Source organism: Catharus ustulatus, chromosome 2 (genome assembly GCF_009819885.2).
Source record: "Catharus ustulatus isolate bCatUst1 chromosome 2, bCatUst1.pri.v2, whole genome shotgun sequence".
In the NCBI taxonomy this organism is placed as follows: domain Eukaryota; kingdom Metazoa; phylum Chordata; class Aves; order Passeriformes; family Turdidae; genus Catharus; species Catharus ustulatus.
In genome coordinates, this window is record NC_046222.1 from 80,964,312 (window position 1) to 80,978,187 (window position 13,876).

General features: G+C 36.1%; 1 protein-coding gene across 5 annotated transcripts in view; it reads left to right on the forward strand.

Moving 5' to 3' along the window:
* GPC5 (glypican 5) overlaps positions 1 to 13,876 on the forward strand; it is a 620,023-nt gene that overhangs the window by 274,709 nt on the left and 331,438 nt on the right. The gene's annotated exons all lie outside the window — the stretch shown is intronic.

Here is a 13,876-nt window from a genome sequence, read left to right on the forward strand (position 1 = left end):
TCTCATAAGGTCTGAATTCAAGATTTCTGAAATGTGGATGGTAGAGGTTTTCTCCTATTTTTTTTTCCTTGCACATAATTTATGCACTTTGAGGTAGGACTTCTGCCGAGTATGGATTTCATTTTTATATGTGTAAAATAAGAGAGTTCCAGTTCTGATATGTAAAGTCTACCTTTGAAAAAATATTTGCATTTAAAATCTCACATATTGTTTCATCTCATTGTACCTTTGGTATTTATTGCAATGACTGAGTGCCAAATGGTAGCTTGAAGTTTCTGTATCTGTTTGTGATTAAAGGAAGCTGAAAATATCATCAAACTTATCACACAAACTGCAAGTTATCATTCTTAAAAATAGTTATTATACACCCTGTGATTTTGTAGAATAAGCCTTTTTAATGCCACTACTTAAAAGGGGCACAGATGTAATTATAAGTGTGCACGTGTGTGGGTTGTTTGGTCATTTGTTTGTTTTGATGGTTTTTTAAATTATCATTTGTCATTTTTTGTTTGATTTTTTTTAACTAGAAGCAGAGTACTCAGTTATGCACAAGTCTTTAGAGTGTCTTTTTACTTACTACACTTTTGTCTTTTAAGAAAAAGTGTTCAAGAGGAAAAGAAAGGCTTCTGCTATAAATTCTACTAATATGTCAAGTCCTCTAGAAGAAACATGCTGTGCAGAAGAGGTCTCTGCAGAAAACTGGAATAGCCTGAGGTCAAAGCTATCATTGTTAGAAGATTTGGTATGATTCATTGACATTTCAATGAGATGGATATGTAGAGCTATCATTTTGTCTTTGAGTTTACAGAGACTACAACAATTCATAAAAGAAATCTACACCAAAAGGTATGAAGTCTCCAATTTTGAGAGCAGAAAAGGGACCTTGCACATTGTATAAATGTTATTTAAAAAAAAAAAAAAAAAAAAAAGACTCTCTCTTCTCTCAGGTCTTGGAGAGGGGTAGAAGGGAGTTCTTCCTTACCCAGATTCTTTTACCTTCAGGAATTGATAACTGTGATTTCAGGTCTGTTCACAGCAACATGCCTTAGTTCATTTGCAGAAAATACTCAGCTCAAATCCTGAAAATATTATTTTTTTTAAATTAAGACTGTGTATTTCTCTGTCTCAGTTTCATTTCAGGTGATTTCAGTGTTCACAGAATTAAATATCTTGAAGGGCTCTTTGTTCTAGAGACCTCTGTATTTTAAAATTTGCCATATTTGGCAATCTCTTCTTGTACTCATTTTGAAAGCTCCCATATCCTATATTTATTTCTTTCTTATAAGCAAACTTCATTGGTACAAAAAGCTCCTGCAAGTGAATGGGACACGATATATTCTGCATTTTTTAACACTGTAAGATTTTGATTGTCTCTTTAGTGTACGAACTTGGAAAAATCTCTCTGACAGCTAAGGATAAATATGAAGCTTTTGCCTCCAAATAAACGCAATTTATTTTATTGCATCTGTTACTTTACTTTTAATTTTGAGATAGCTTTTTAATATATTTCATACAGTATTTGCTAATTGATTAATTAAAACTGCTGAGACTGGGTCCCAGCTGTCTTTAGCTAAGGGATTGTTGTAGATGGCTGCTTCACTGCACAAATTGTTTTTAAGGGAAATGCTTTGTTAGGATTTATTTATTGTTAGCTGTCATTTAAAGAAAGCAAAAGTGTTTCATAATCTAACAAGCGAACTGAGATTTTTTTCATGGCTGCTTTTTCTGTTACTTTGATTTTCCAAACAGAGAGTTTAAACAAGACACCAGGCAGAATTCTACAGCAGAAATAACTGAAAATTTTCTTCCAACTTACACCTGGAATGTGAGGCTTACTTGGCCTATGAAATATCCTACAGGCTGGCTTTTACCTCCACTGCCTTCTACATAATGGTCTCTGACTATTTTCTCTTTTAAAACAGATGTGAAGCCCATGGCAATTACAAGTACCAGCATGTGGTAATCTAAATTGAACTTTAAACCACTAAGAAACCTACAAGAGTAAAGCACATAACTGTAATGAAGTTACAAAATAGTTAGTGAGAAGACAAGAGTAAGAATTCAGAAGCTTAGCTGTGACATTTCTCTCTGGCCCCCAGCACACCAATTGCTGCTCTATAATGTCACCCTGCATTTAGCTTCTTTGTGATTAAGGAATTTTACATTTTTCATATTTATAAGCTGATATTGCAGAACAGATTTGTAGGCTAGGGGTTTTTGGAGGTCAGCTCAAATTATGCTATAAATAACTGATTTCATCCTGAACAGTCACATGCTTAATTGCTAGGTATGTCCCTAGGTTTTCTTTTTTTTTTTTCTGCTTGTTGAAAAGAAATTTGTAATATTGGTCTGAAGTTTGGCATGACAAAAATAGAATTTATCTAAAACAATAATCATTTTAAAATTCATTACTAATAGTTACAAACTAAATAAATGTTATATACTGTTTAGCAATTTAGCCTAATTTTCCTATTTCTAAGTACAGGCGTGCAATCATACTTGTAAATGGCAATTATATTCCTTTGTTTCCTTTAGTGCTGACTCAATGAAGCCAAGAGAACCTGCCTATTAAATTATCAGGGTTGAACTAAAAACCTTAATTATAAGTAAATTTATCAGTTAACTTCTGTAATGCACCTTCATGTATCATAATAAAATTAAAGTGTTTTCCAGTTAAAGCTTAGCTGATATGAATACCTGCAATTACTTCAATAGAATGATTGTTATAATATTTTAATTGTTGTGCTTATTCACAATTAAATATGTGCAGTATTTTTTTTCATTAGGAAAAAGTCTATGGTAAAAATAATTTTTGCATACTAACATAGATTGAAACTTAAATAATTCAACATCACTCTCTAATAATCTCATTTTCACTGTTCCAGAGGTGATAATGCAAAATACGTGGTTTGATGTTTTCGTAAAGTTTTACACTAAGACTTTGTGGTGGTGAAAGGTGAATTAAAAAGTGAAAAGTTTGGCTTAATTTCTTTTGATAAATTTCTGTGTCCCAATTATATTATAAAAACCTGAAAGTCAGAACAGATGTTTTGTCCTGGTTCTGGCAAGGGCAGGGTCAATTTTTTCTGTAGCTCGAGGGAGCATAGTTAGGACACAAAACTTATTCTATACCATCTACATCATTGACAGGGACAGGAAAAAGGAACTCTCTTCCACGGAGGTGTGGTTCCTCCCAGCCCAAGAAACATGGTGGAGGAAGCTGTCTGGTATTGTCTATTACCAGGAGGTTTTTTCCCATGTGAATAGCTTTTTTTTGTTTGTTGGTTTGTTTCTTTTATTGTTTGTTTTGTTTTGTTGGTTTTGGGTTTTTTGGTTTGGTTTGGTTTGGTTTGTTTTTTTGGGTCTTTTTACCTTCTGTCATTAGTATCTTTTCCTGCTACTGCTTGCTTTCTTATCTCACTGTAGTTTCCAGTAAATTGATCTTATCTCAGCCAGTGATCTTCACCTTTTGTGCCTCCAATTCTCAACTCTATTGCACGGCAGTGGGAAGGGGGAGGGTAAAACAGATGAGGAACAGAAAGTATCGTGTGGTTTTGGAGTCTCAGTGGGGGCACTGAATTGTGGAGAATCTTTCCTAAACCATGATGATTTGCAAGTAAATCTCTTCTGTATGTATTCATTTAAAGCATTACAGGTTTTTCATATGTGAACTTTATTCCATTCCCTGTTGATAGCTAAAATTATAAAAATTGAATCTTTTTGGCATCAACAGAAACTTCAGTGCTATTACCTGCATGATATTTGCTCAATCTTTGGCTATACAACTGTGATCATTATTTCTGTATGAAAATATAGACTATAAAGGTGTCATGTGGATCAGAGAGTTCTGATGCTCTCAGTCCACAACCGTGCAACAGATGTCTGAGTTAGGAGATCTCACAGACCATTCATTCCACTCTACATGGGACCATAATACCATATTAGTGGTCAATGCTTTCTTCCCAAAAACTCTGATGAGTAGCACTATTAAATCATTAAAACCGAAAAAAACCCATAGTCTCTAACCTCTGGAAGTGGACTGGGGTTTTTATAATTGACTGAAGGTCTCTGTTAATTTAGGAAACATACTTTTTACATCTCCTGATGCTTGTCTTCCTTTTTGGTAACTAAATAATAGAAATCATGCAGCTTTATGTTATACTGTAAGTTCTGGTGAAAACTTTTACTGGTTAATTTTATTAATTTTAACAAAATCTCATACATTTTAACAATTTTAACAAAATTGTGTGGACCGTTTCAGGTTGTCCACACCAATAGATTTCAAGGAACTGTGCACATTCTTCCAAGTTCTTTTATGCAGCAGTTTTTAAAGCATTTTCACTGTAAACTGACTTTATCTTCAGCTCACACACACCCCATCACTGTTAAAACTGCTATTAAAACATCATCAAAACTGTTATTCAGTTATCGTATTTCCATGTAAAATTTGTTTCACAAGTATACAGTTCTTATTCAAAGAAGTTTCTAACTAAGGACTTGTCTCATTGGACTGGTCTGTCCTTCAGAAAATGCACTGAATTCAGATGGGAGCTGCATGTGAAGTGTTTGAAGGCAAGGGCTGATGATAATTCACCTTAAAATAGGTATATTTGGAAGGATGCATTTTTTTTTTAATATCTTGGATGAAAAAATCTTTGAGATAATTTCTGGAAGAAATCAGTTTAGTGAGGGATTTCAGAGCTTTTGGGTTGCATTTTGCATAAAAAAAATTTCCTGAAGTTGTCTATTTTTAGCATTAAAATGCAGGAAGGATGGTAGTATTCTAAACATCTTGATGCTGCTGTTATCAGTCCAGTGTTCAAAGCAAAGGCAGTCAACTGGTAAAAGTTTGTTTGGCTTCCACCATCCTTTCAGATATCTTTTTAGTAGACCTTAGAGATTTTCCAATGCCCATAACAATCTCTGTTATTTAGTCATCAAATAAGCATTGTATTTGAGCTTATTAGTATCATGGTGATTTCAGAATAATTAAATACTGTGCAATTTTCAGTGAACGGAACAGATTTTCACACATGAAACTTGTATTTGGCTCTTCCTTAGGCTTGCAATGAGGTGCTGATGCCTAACCACATTTTCCTACACCTCTTGGATATGTAACCTAACTAATTACTATTTAAAAATTTATGACTAGTACACCTCTTATCCCACCTTTCATTTGGCTGTCACATTTTAAGTAGTTATCAACAGAAATGGCTTCTGAAAGAGACAGATTTTGCTCTTCCCTGTCCTGCACAGCTGGATGCTTTTCACCTGCAGGCATGTTAACATGACCATGTGATGAAGAAGATCAGGCAACTAACACAAGTCAAAACAGACATATCTGGAGGATTTCTTTTAGCAGTAGTTAATTTTCAGATTCAGCTCCCTGCCTGGCTGCACAAGTTCTATGAGGGAAAAAAATCAGGAAAGTCACAAACATGTCAGAGGCAAGATGGCAATTTTTAGTAGCAGTGTAATATGATGATGATTGAAGTGCTTGTAGTGCTGGTATCAGCACAAAGATTTACAGGGTCTGTATTCATATCACTTTCTTTCCTCGTGCACTTTACTGAATAGACAAATTAAATCAATTTGTTTTGGGACATGGATGCAAAATCAACAAAAAAGGTAGGATACACGGCTGAAAGCAGAGAGGAAAGGGTCAGCTTTTTAGATATTCCTTCTTTCATCAGAGAAAGCCAAGAGCTCAGATGTGTATTGCATCTTTCTTATTTTGAGTCTTGGAGAAAAAACTGATACTAGTTATAAAATGAAAAATTAACTTGGTGTCACGTATACAGTTGAATCTGTGGATTTCATCCAGTGCTGTATAAAAACAGCTGTAAACCTTGAACCCACTCAATAGAGAATAAAACTGTCCCATCTAAATTGAGTTTTAAAGATTCAGTAATCATAACACATATAATTAGTACAACTAACCATGAAGAGCAGCTAACAATACCTTTAGGCGCTATCTTAAAACTTCAGTGCTTTCATTTCATAGAAAGACCAATATCTTTATTTCAAGCAAAAGTGACTGATGATTTTGGATCTCTAAGTATTATACTGAAATACTGTTTTTCTATATGACTTTTGACTATACTTGATGCAAAAAAGCAAAAAATACATCTCTTAATGGTGTTTAGGTTCCAGTGTTCTGTCAACTTTGTAAAGAATAAAGGAAGTGATTTATCAGTTCCTTGCTATCTACAGCTTCAGAAATTGTGACATGATGAATTTTTAGGTACTGTGTCTGTTTAAGACTTTTACTGAATTCATATACAGGTTATATAGAGGATCTTGGTGAAGAGAGACTTCTCCTTTGAGAATGTCATTTCTCTGAGAAATGGGTGATAAATTCTAATTACATAAAGCAGAGTAGACTGTAATATGTAGGCTCTGTGATCATAATCACCATTCCAATCATGGGCTTTTGCATATTTGAAATTAAAACTGGTCAGGTTTTAGTGTAAAAAATACAATAATTCCCTTTTGAAAATGTCATGTCAAATCATCTCTGGGAATGATTAAACACCATTTGCCTCACAAATAACCAGAAACAGAATTGCAATATTTATCCTAGACAGCATCATTTGAAACTCCACTTAAAAAAAAAAAAAAAAAAAAAGCTAGCAATATGTTCAGAAGAGCTAGCTATATTGGGAGAGAATAAAAAATGTGGCAGAGAAGTAAAGGGAAAGGTGCATAATAAGATGATGCATTAATATTAATTTTGTTTTTTTTCTGATAAATCCTACATCTCAGGGACTTTGTGAGAACAGACTTAGATGAAGTTGAAGCCTATCCACCAATCTTTTCTGTAGATTTTCGGGTTAAATGGCCGAAGTTTTAAGGATAATTACCTAAGTTGGATCATTTTCTGCTTTAATTTTTGACGTGGGGCTCAAGTCATTCTCTGTAAAATTAATTTACAGTAATTTCACGACCATAAGGCGCACCGGACTATAAGGAGCACCCCCTGGGAGTCGGTAAAATTCGCAACTTTGTAGATCATATAAGGCGCACCAGACTATGAGGCGCAATTTTTTTTTTGCAGTGAGGATCCGCCCCCAGCTTCCCCGCGCGGTTGTTGGCCGAGGCCCCGCCTCAACTCGGCAACCATTGGCTCCCGGGCCCGCCTGTACCTATGCCTGCCACTGCTCGATGCCACCTCCCCGGGGCTGGGCTATGCCCACCACTGCTCAGCCCTGCCTCCCCGGGCCCTCAGGCCCGCTTCCACCCAGCTGCCTCTGCACCGTGGCCCCATGGGCCCACCTCTACTCAGCTGCCACGCCCCCACAGCCCCACCTCCACCCGGCTGCCATGGAACCACGGCCCCGCCTTCACCCAACTGCCACGGCCTTGCCGGCTCCCCCCACAGCTCTCAGCTCACACTTCCGTGTTGGCAAATTTCCAAACTTTGTACATTATATAAGGCGCACCAGACTATAAGGTGCACTTCCGGGTTTGGGACAAAATTTTAGTTGAAAGGGTGTGCCTTATCATCGTGAAATTACTGTAGTTTTCTTTCCTTGCTTTAGACTGGACTAGTTCTTTAATATCTACATTGTGGTCACAGAGGAGAATTTTACTCCACAGTACCTTGGCAGGGAGCAAGAACTGAGGTCCAGGGAGAACCAAGGCACTGGTTTCTACAGGGTAAGTTCTAATGCTTCCCCAGGCTTCATGACTATTTCCTGGCATCTGTAAAGCTCAGCCCTGATGACCACTGTCCAAGGGACAAGGTATTCCAATTAAAATCTGTAGAAATTTAGGCGTGCAGGGAAAAAACTCTCTGAAAATTGTTCTCTGGTATAGCTAATTGGATATGTTACATCAACTTTTTTCAGGCCTTTGAATGTAAAATCATTACCAAAACCCTACCAAAGCCTGTAAACAACTTGATATAAATGAAGTTTCACAGGACATCCAGAGGCAAGACAGATGGGAGATACTATCACCTCATTTTCCAGTCAGACTGATGTATCATGTCTGCAGCAGCTAGGAAGACTGTGCTTTCTTTTTCCTTCTCTTCCCTTGATTTTTTCCCAGTCAGACTGCCTGATCCTGCACGTCAAGCTTAATTAGTGCCTTCATTTTAAGATACACTATCCTTTTAGAATGGTTTATTGTGAATAAGTTTGCATTTGGATACTACATGCTGTGCTGCCTTCTCTTCTATGGAAAAGAGTGTGGCTCATCTCTTTCCCTACAGTTATACTTCTCTGCATGGATGGGCAGTCTTCTGGGAAGGTGTGAGCCCTTAGGGTTCAACTTCATGTATTTCATGGGACATTAATTTATTTCTCTTCCTGAGTAATAACAAGATAGATGGCAGCATTTGCTCCAGTCTTTATAAATTTGAACTAGGTATTTTGAACTTGTGTACTTGGGGTGGTTCTCCAGACTCCCCTCAGAAATAAACCAAGGAGAAATAAACCATGATAACACTCATGGTTTCAGGTATGAAGGTTTCTAAACTGTCCCGAGAAGTCCATCAACATCAAGTCATTTGCCTGAAGGTGTGTATCCATCTTTAGCCTCACAGGGTTCAGTAGTGGCTGAAAATTGCAAGCATCCAGACAAGGATATTATGTCTCAAAATAGTAGAAGGGTAATATTCACATTGCACACTATCAGTCTACTAACACAGAGACTGATGGGTTTTGAGGGAGATGGAAGCAGACAAATCTCTGTTGGAAGACCTCAATGCTGAAGGAAAGCAGATGTCGTGAATCTGGTTGTAGATTGTGCATGTAAATATCCTAATAAGAGTTGGCGTGTTCAGCTTGGACAAAGCTGTCTGATGCTGTGGTGGTGGTCCATGCAAACCACAAGTCTGGAGTCATGAAGAACAGTATTTTAGACTTTGATTACCACCAGGTTCATATTGAATTAGGGACTTATGTCAGACAGTTTGCAACAATGGAGAGCGTTTTCTTGCTAGTCAGGTGTTCTTGGAATGCTGAAGAATATGTATTGCTCCTAGCAAAGGCCAATGAATGCTGCTATTCCTAGTTTAAAACCTTGAAAGAGATGTTCTTCTTAGAAAAGGAGCACAAGATAAGATCCTACATGTTGGTACAGGGTGTACCTTGTGCCGAATTTCCTGTCAAGAATAGAGGGAATTCCTGACAGGAAGGCTAGCACTCTGCTGTGCAGAGGGGAAGCTCTCTGTCTCCTGGGGTAGGCTTGGGATGTATCTGTCATGGGTTAAAGAGATGGATGTATGGTAGGACACTGGATGTGGGATGCTAGACATCAAGCTCTAGCATGTTTTGGGAAGATAATACTGTGGCTGAATAATGAATGATGTGTATTCTAGATGGAGCTCAGATGTGAATTTAAAAAAAAAAAAGGAAAAGCTAAGTATTTCAAAAGTAAAAGTAGGGCTTTATATAAGTCTTGCTTGTGGGCTCACATTGTCTAATATTTGTTCTGGTTGCCATGGTCACTTCCCATTTATGTGACCCAAGTAGTTTTTCTGCAGGAGACTATGATTACACATCAGCAGGAGAGAGTGTAACTTTTCCTTTTCTCAAGAGCACAGAGTGAAGGGGAAAAAAAGAAGAATTCAGATTTGCTTCTGGAAACTCATATTGTTTTATCTAAATGGGATTTATTAATGTCAAATATATACTGTTTAATTTTGGGAATATACTTTTAGAAATCTTATTGTGATATAGAGAACAAACTATCAAAAGCAAAAGTTACTTTCTTCAAGCATAAATCACTTTAAGATCATTATTTTTTTTTAACAAACAATTTTAGCTCTGTTGTGTTGCTTTGAAATGATTACATGGTGTGTTATTTTTAATCATATCTGCATTTTCATTTCACTTTGTGTTGAGAAGATGCAATCAAACATATAATAGACAATGTCACATTCACATTAATGATGATCCAGTAAATTGAGGCACTTTGCTCTGTAGTTCTGTTGTGTTTTGTGGTTAAGCAGTGAAATCTTATTTGAATTGATAATAATTTCAAAGCTTTCTTCAGGATTTATGTGTTTGCCGGTAATCTTGACTTGATGAATTTATAATCAATGGTTTAAAAAAATATCCTGAGCACTTAGATTATTTAAAGCTACTCCTATATCTCTATTAATTTAATTTTATGTACAGTGAACTGATGAGAAAGGTGTGCACAGATCATCAGAAAAAACAATTTTTATGAGACTAAGTAAGAGGAACTGAGAGAGGTGAACATGAATTTAATTTAGTGAATAAAAATCTTGGAAGAAAATCTGTTCCTCTGCAGTTATGGTAATGTGAATGGGAGTTATTTACATATATTAGGAGGCCTGTTTTCCCCAGAGATCATACACCTTGTATCAGTTTCTGCTTAAATAGGCATCCTAGAGTAGTTTTTTCTCCTTATTCAGATAAGGGAAGGCAGAGAGGAAAATTAATTTCAGATGGCTTTAAGCAAATGTTAGAAAGGTTAACATTCACAGACTTCTAAATATCTTTTGGGCAGCTGACATTTTCAAATACTAAGGTTTTTCCTTTAGCTGAATTACAGTGCTGGGCAGAAAGCAATGGATGTGTGAAATGAAATGTGCCATTCAGATACTGAAAAGAAGGGGGAAACGGCTTGTAACTATTACGGAGAATAAAAAGCAAAATTGAAAGCCCCTGCTACAGGCTGAGTGTTCTGTTTGAGGCATTTCACATGGACTTGATATATTTTATGTATGAGAAATGCTTGGAAACTTTTTTCTCTCACTAAAATACTTTAAAAAGTAATTTATTTCCAGATAAAGAAATTGGCTATTCAAATGAGAGAAAGATGTGGTTTAAAATTCCCCAAAACCACATTGCAAGAGGAACTTGAACAGCAGGCATCGTTACTAACTTGACTTACATGTCTGAGTACCACTTTGGATTCAAGAGGGAGCCAATCTGTTAATTTTTTTGCTTTTAAAACTGAATTGCCTGTTGTGTGCATCCCTACAGTATGGAAACTGAGTATGCATTACCAACATGCATTCGTGTATGTAAGATACATAAATATTGTTCCATACAATAGATTGTTGCTGGAATTAAAAAAAAAAAAAAAAGTTATTTCTTACTACAGTACAGATACTTGCCCATCACTGACCTAGTTTAATATAAGCACTTTCCCAACAACACTGCAGCAAAATATTTTGAATAAATCAATTTGTACCATAATTCCAGTTACCTTTGCACCATAAAATAGGTTTTGCCTAGAGAAATATGACTATCCAAATGTTGTTATCTCCAGTAAGATGGATTTGCTAATCAGATGTGAACATCTTTTCAGCCTCCTAAGAAACTGAAGCCTGTGTAGTGGTGGTATGCTTACCAATGCTCCTGATAATTTGTGTGCCTTTTACCCTTTTTCATCCATATTTAACAAAGGAATAGATACCACTCAAAAGGAGGACATAGCAGTGATTTTGACTTAATTTATCCATGTACCAAAAAGGCAGAAAGGAAGCTAGTACTACTGGAGGAATGTGCTGCTAGGGGAAACTGCGGGAATTTTAAGGAGGATATTGTGATGTAAGTTTGCTAAATTATGACAAACAGGTGATAGGGATGTTGGGAGTACCTGTCATTACTGTTGAATTGGGAAGTGCTGGAGGAGAAGTGAAGAATTGTGGTAGGGTTGTTTTAAGGATAGGATGGAGGCGAGATCTTGTTTTATTTCAATGAAAATAGGCAAAGGAAACATAAGGGAAGGTGGACATATATCTGTCACAAACCAGGATTAACCATCATTTTATGATTAGTGGGACAATTCAGTAATTTTTTATTCATAAGAGAGTTATAATAATAACAGTGGTGATATAATGGAATCATAGAGTGACTTGGGTTGGAAGGGACATTAAAGATCATCTAACTCAAGGCCACTGACATGGGCAGGGACACCTTCCACTAGACCGGGCTGCTCAATACTGAAAGCAGTAAACAAAAAAGGCAAATTTCTCTTCTACATTCATGAATTTGGCTGTAATTATAAGTGTCAAATCTAACTCACAGGCATTTCATTAGGACCATAACATAAACTCAACTTGGCATTTTATTTCAGGAATGATTAAACCTCATTTTAAACACCACCACATAAAAATGCAGCCTTTGTAGCAAGTACACATAGCAAGTGGACATGCCAAGTATCTTCTCAGCCATCATTACTAGGCTAGCAAAGTGACCTTTTCCTGTGTTTACTCACCTTGTTCATTAAATTCTTTGCTGAGCAGTGAAAGCAGTTCCAACAGGAGACTGAGGAGCACTGTAGACACAGGATGTGGTATCACAGTCACAGCCTAAGAGTGGGTGGGTTCTTTGGTTACTTATCCAAAAAAATGGTTCTGATTCCTGGTGATGGCATCCTTAAACTCTGAAAAAAAAGATGATGTTTCACACTCCTGTTTTTCTCTGCACATTTTCTCTGTGAGCTACACCTTCTGCCCATGGATATCTCCATGTTCAGTATCAAAGACACTTCTTCATTATTGTGAGCAGTGTAGAGATCATTGTTACCCAAGCTGGGTTTGATTCTGCTGGAGGAATAGAGAACTTTGCTGAATTTGGCTCTGTATGTCTTTTCTGGAGCTCCATTCCTATTAAAATCAGATGAAACCACTGAGAAGAATTTTGTTTTTTATAAATTCACAAATGCCAATTATTTTTATAGGAACCTGTTTATACTGTTAAGATTACGAGAACGAGACACAACTTCTTTCCTTCCTTGTTATATGTATCAAAATGAAAGATGGATCATGGTGCCTATAGATGTGAGTGAAAAAAAATATTTATCAAGATTAATTAAATCATATATCCCTTATGGCTGATTGTGATTCAGTGTTTGTGTGTTGACTTCTAAGAGATTAAAAAAATTCAGGTTTTGGCTGTGATTTGACAGTATGTCAGCTAGTATTTCCTCTTCACACTTTGTTTTCAACAGTGCTAACTGAAAGGACAAGATTTGATAAATACATATTTGAAAAAAAAATGAATTTAACGTAAAAGATGAAGAATACTCTCTGTATAACAGCTGAAAAATACTTTAAACTCCCTATTTTCTAAGTTATCTAAGTACATAACTCATAGCAATAGATTTAAACATAGACTTAAATATTTTGTTGAATTATGCTCTAAATATAACTGAACATATGTCTACTTCTTGGAGCAGAAGCATTAAAGAGTGACAGCAGGCTAGACTTAGAAATTGCATGCTGTCAGAACAACATTGCTCAGTGAAAACAATATACAAGTAATGCCAAAGCAGGGTTGTGTGACAAAAGCCTCTGTGGATGTTGTTGGGGACTGAAAAGTCAAAATACTGTGGTCCTATGGCAAATATAGACCTACTAGATTTATTATTTAATAATATAATATTAATAATAAAATGTCCAAGATGAAAGTTGTTATAAATAATCCATATTTTGTTGAAAATTAACCAAGGTTAATTTTAAACATCAAAATTTCTTATTTTGTACTGCAATAAAAAAGAATCCTTCCATGGGATTCCCCTGTTCATCCTCCTGTTTGTGCTCTGCTCATCTCAGAGAAGTGTAGAACCTCAGTCCACATTCTACTTAAACATTGTAATTACCAGCTCATTAATTATCACAGGGTTTAATTTTTAAGTTCCACAGTGAAATCTGAATAACTTCATTGTTGTAATTATTTCAGTAGTAATTTTGTCCCAGTAGCTGAGGGTTTTAATGAGTTTGACATTACTCTTACATGTGGTTTATAAAATTCAAGGATATGAAAGTGCTTGTTGGGGGGAGCTCTAAGTTTGAGCGTAGTGTTTGCAACTTGAGGGCAAGGAATGGTCAACTTTTCTTCCACTTCAAAAGTTACATATTTTTTATTTGTTTAAATGTTCCTGTCCCTTT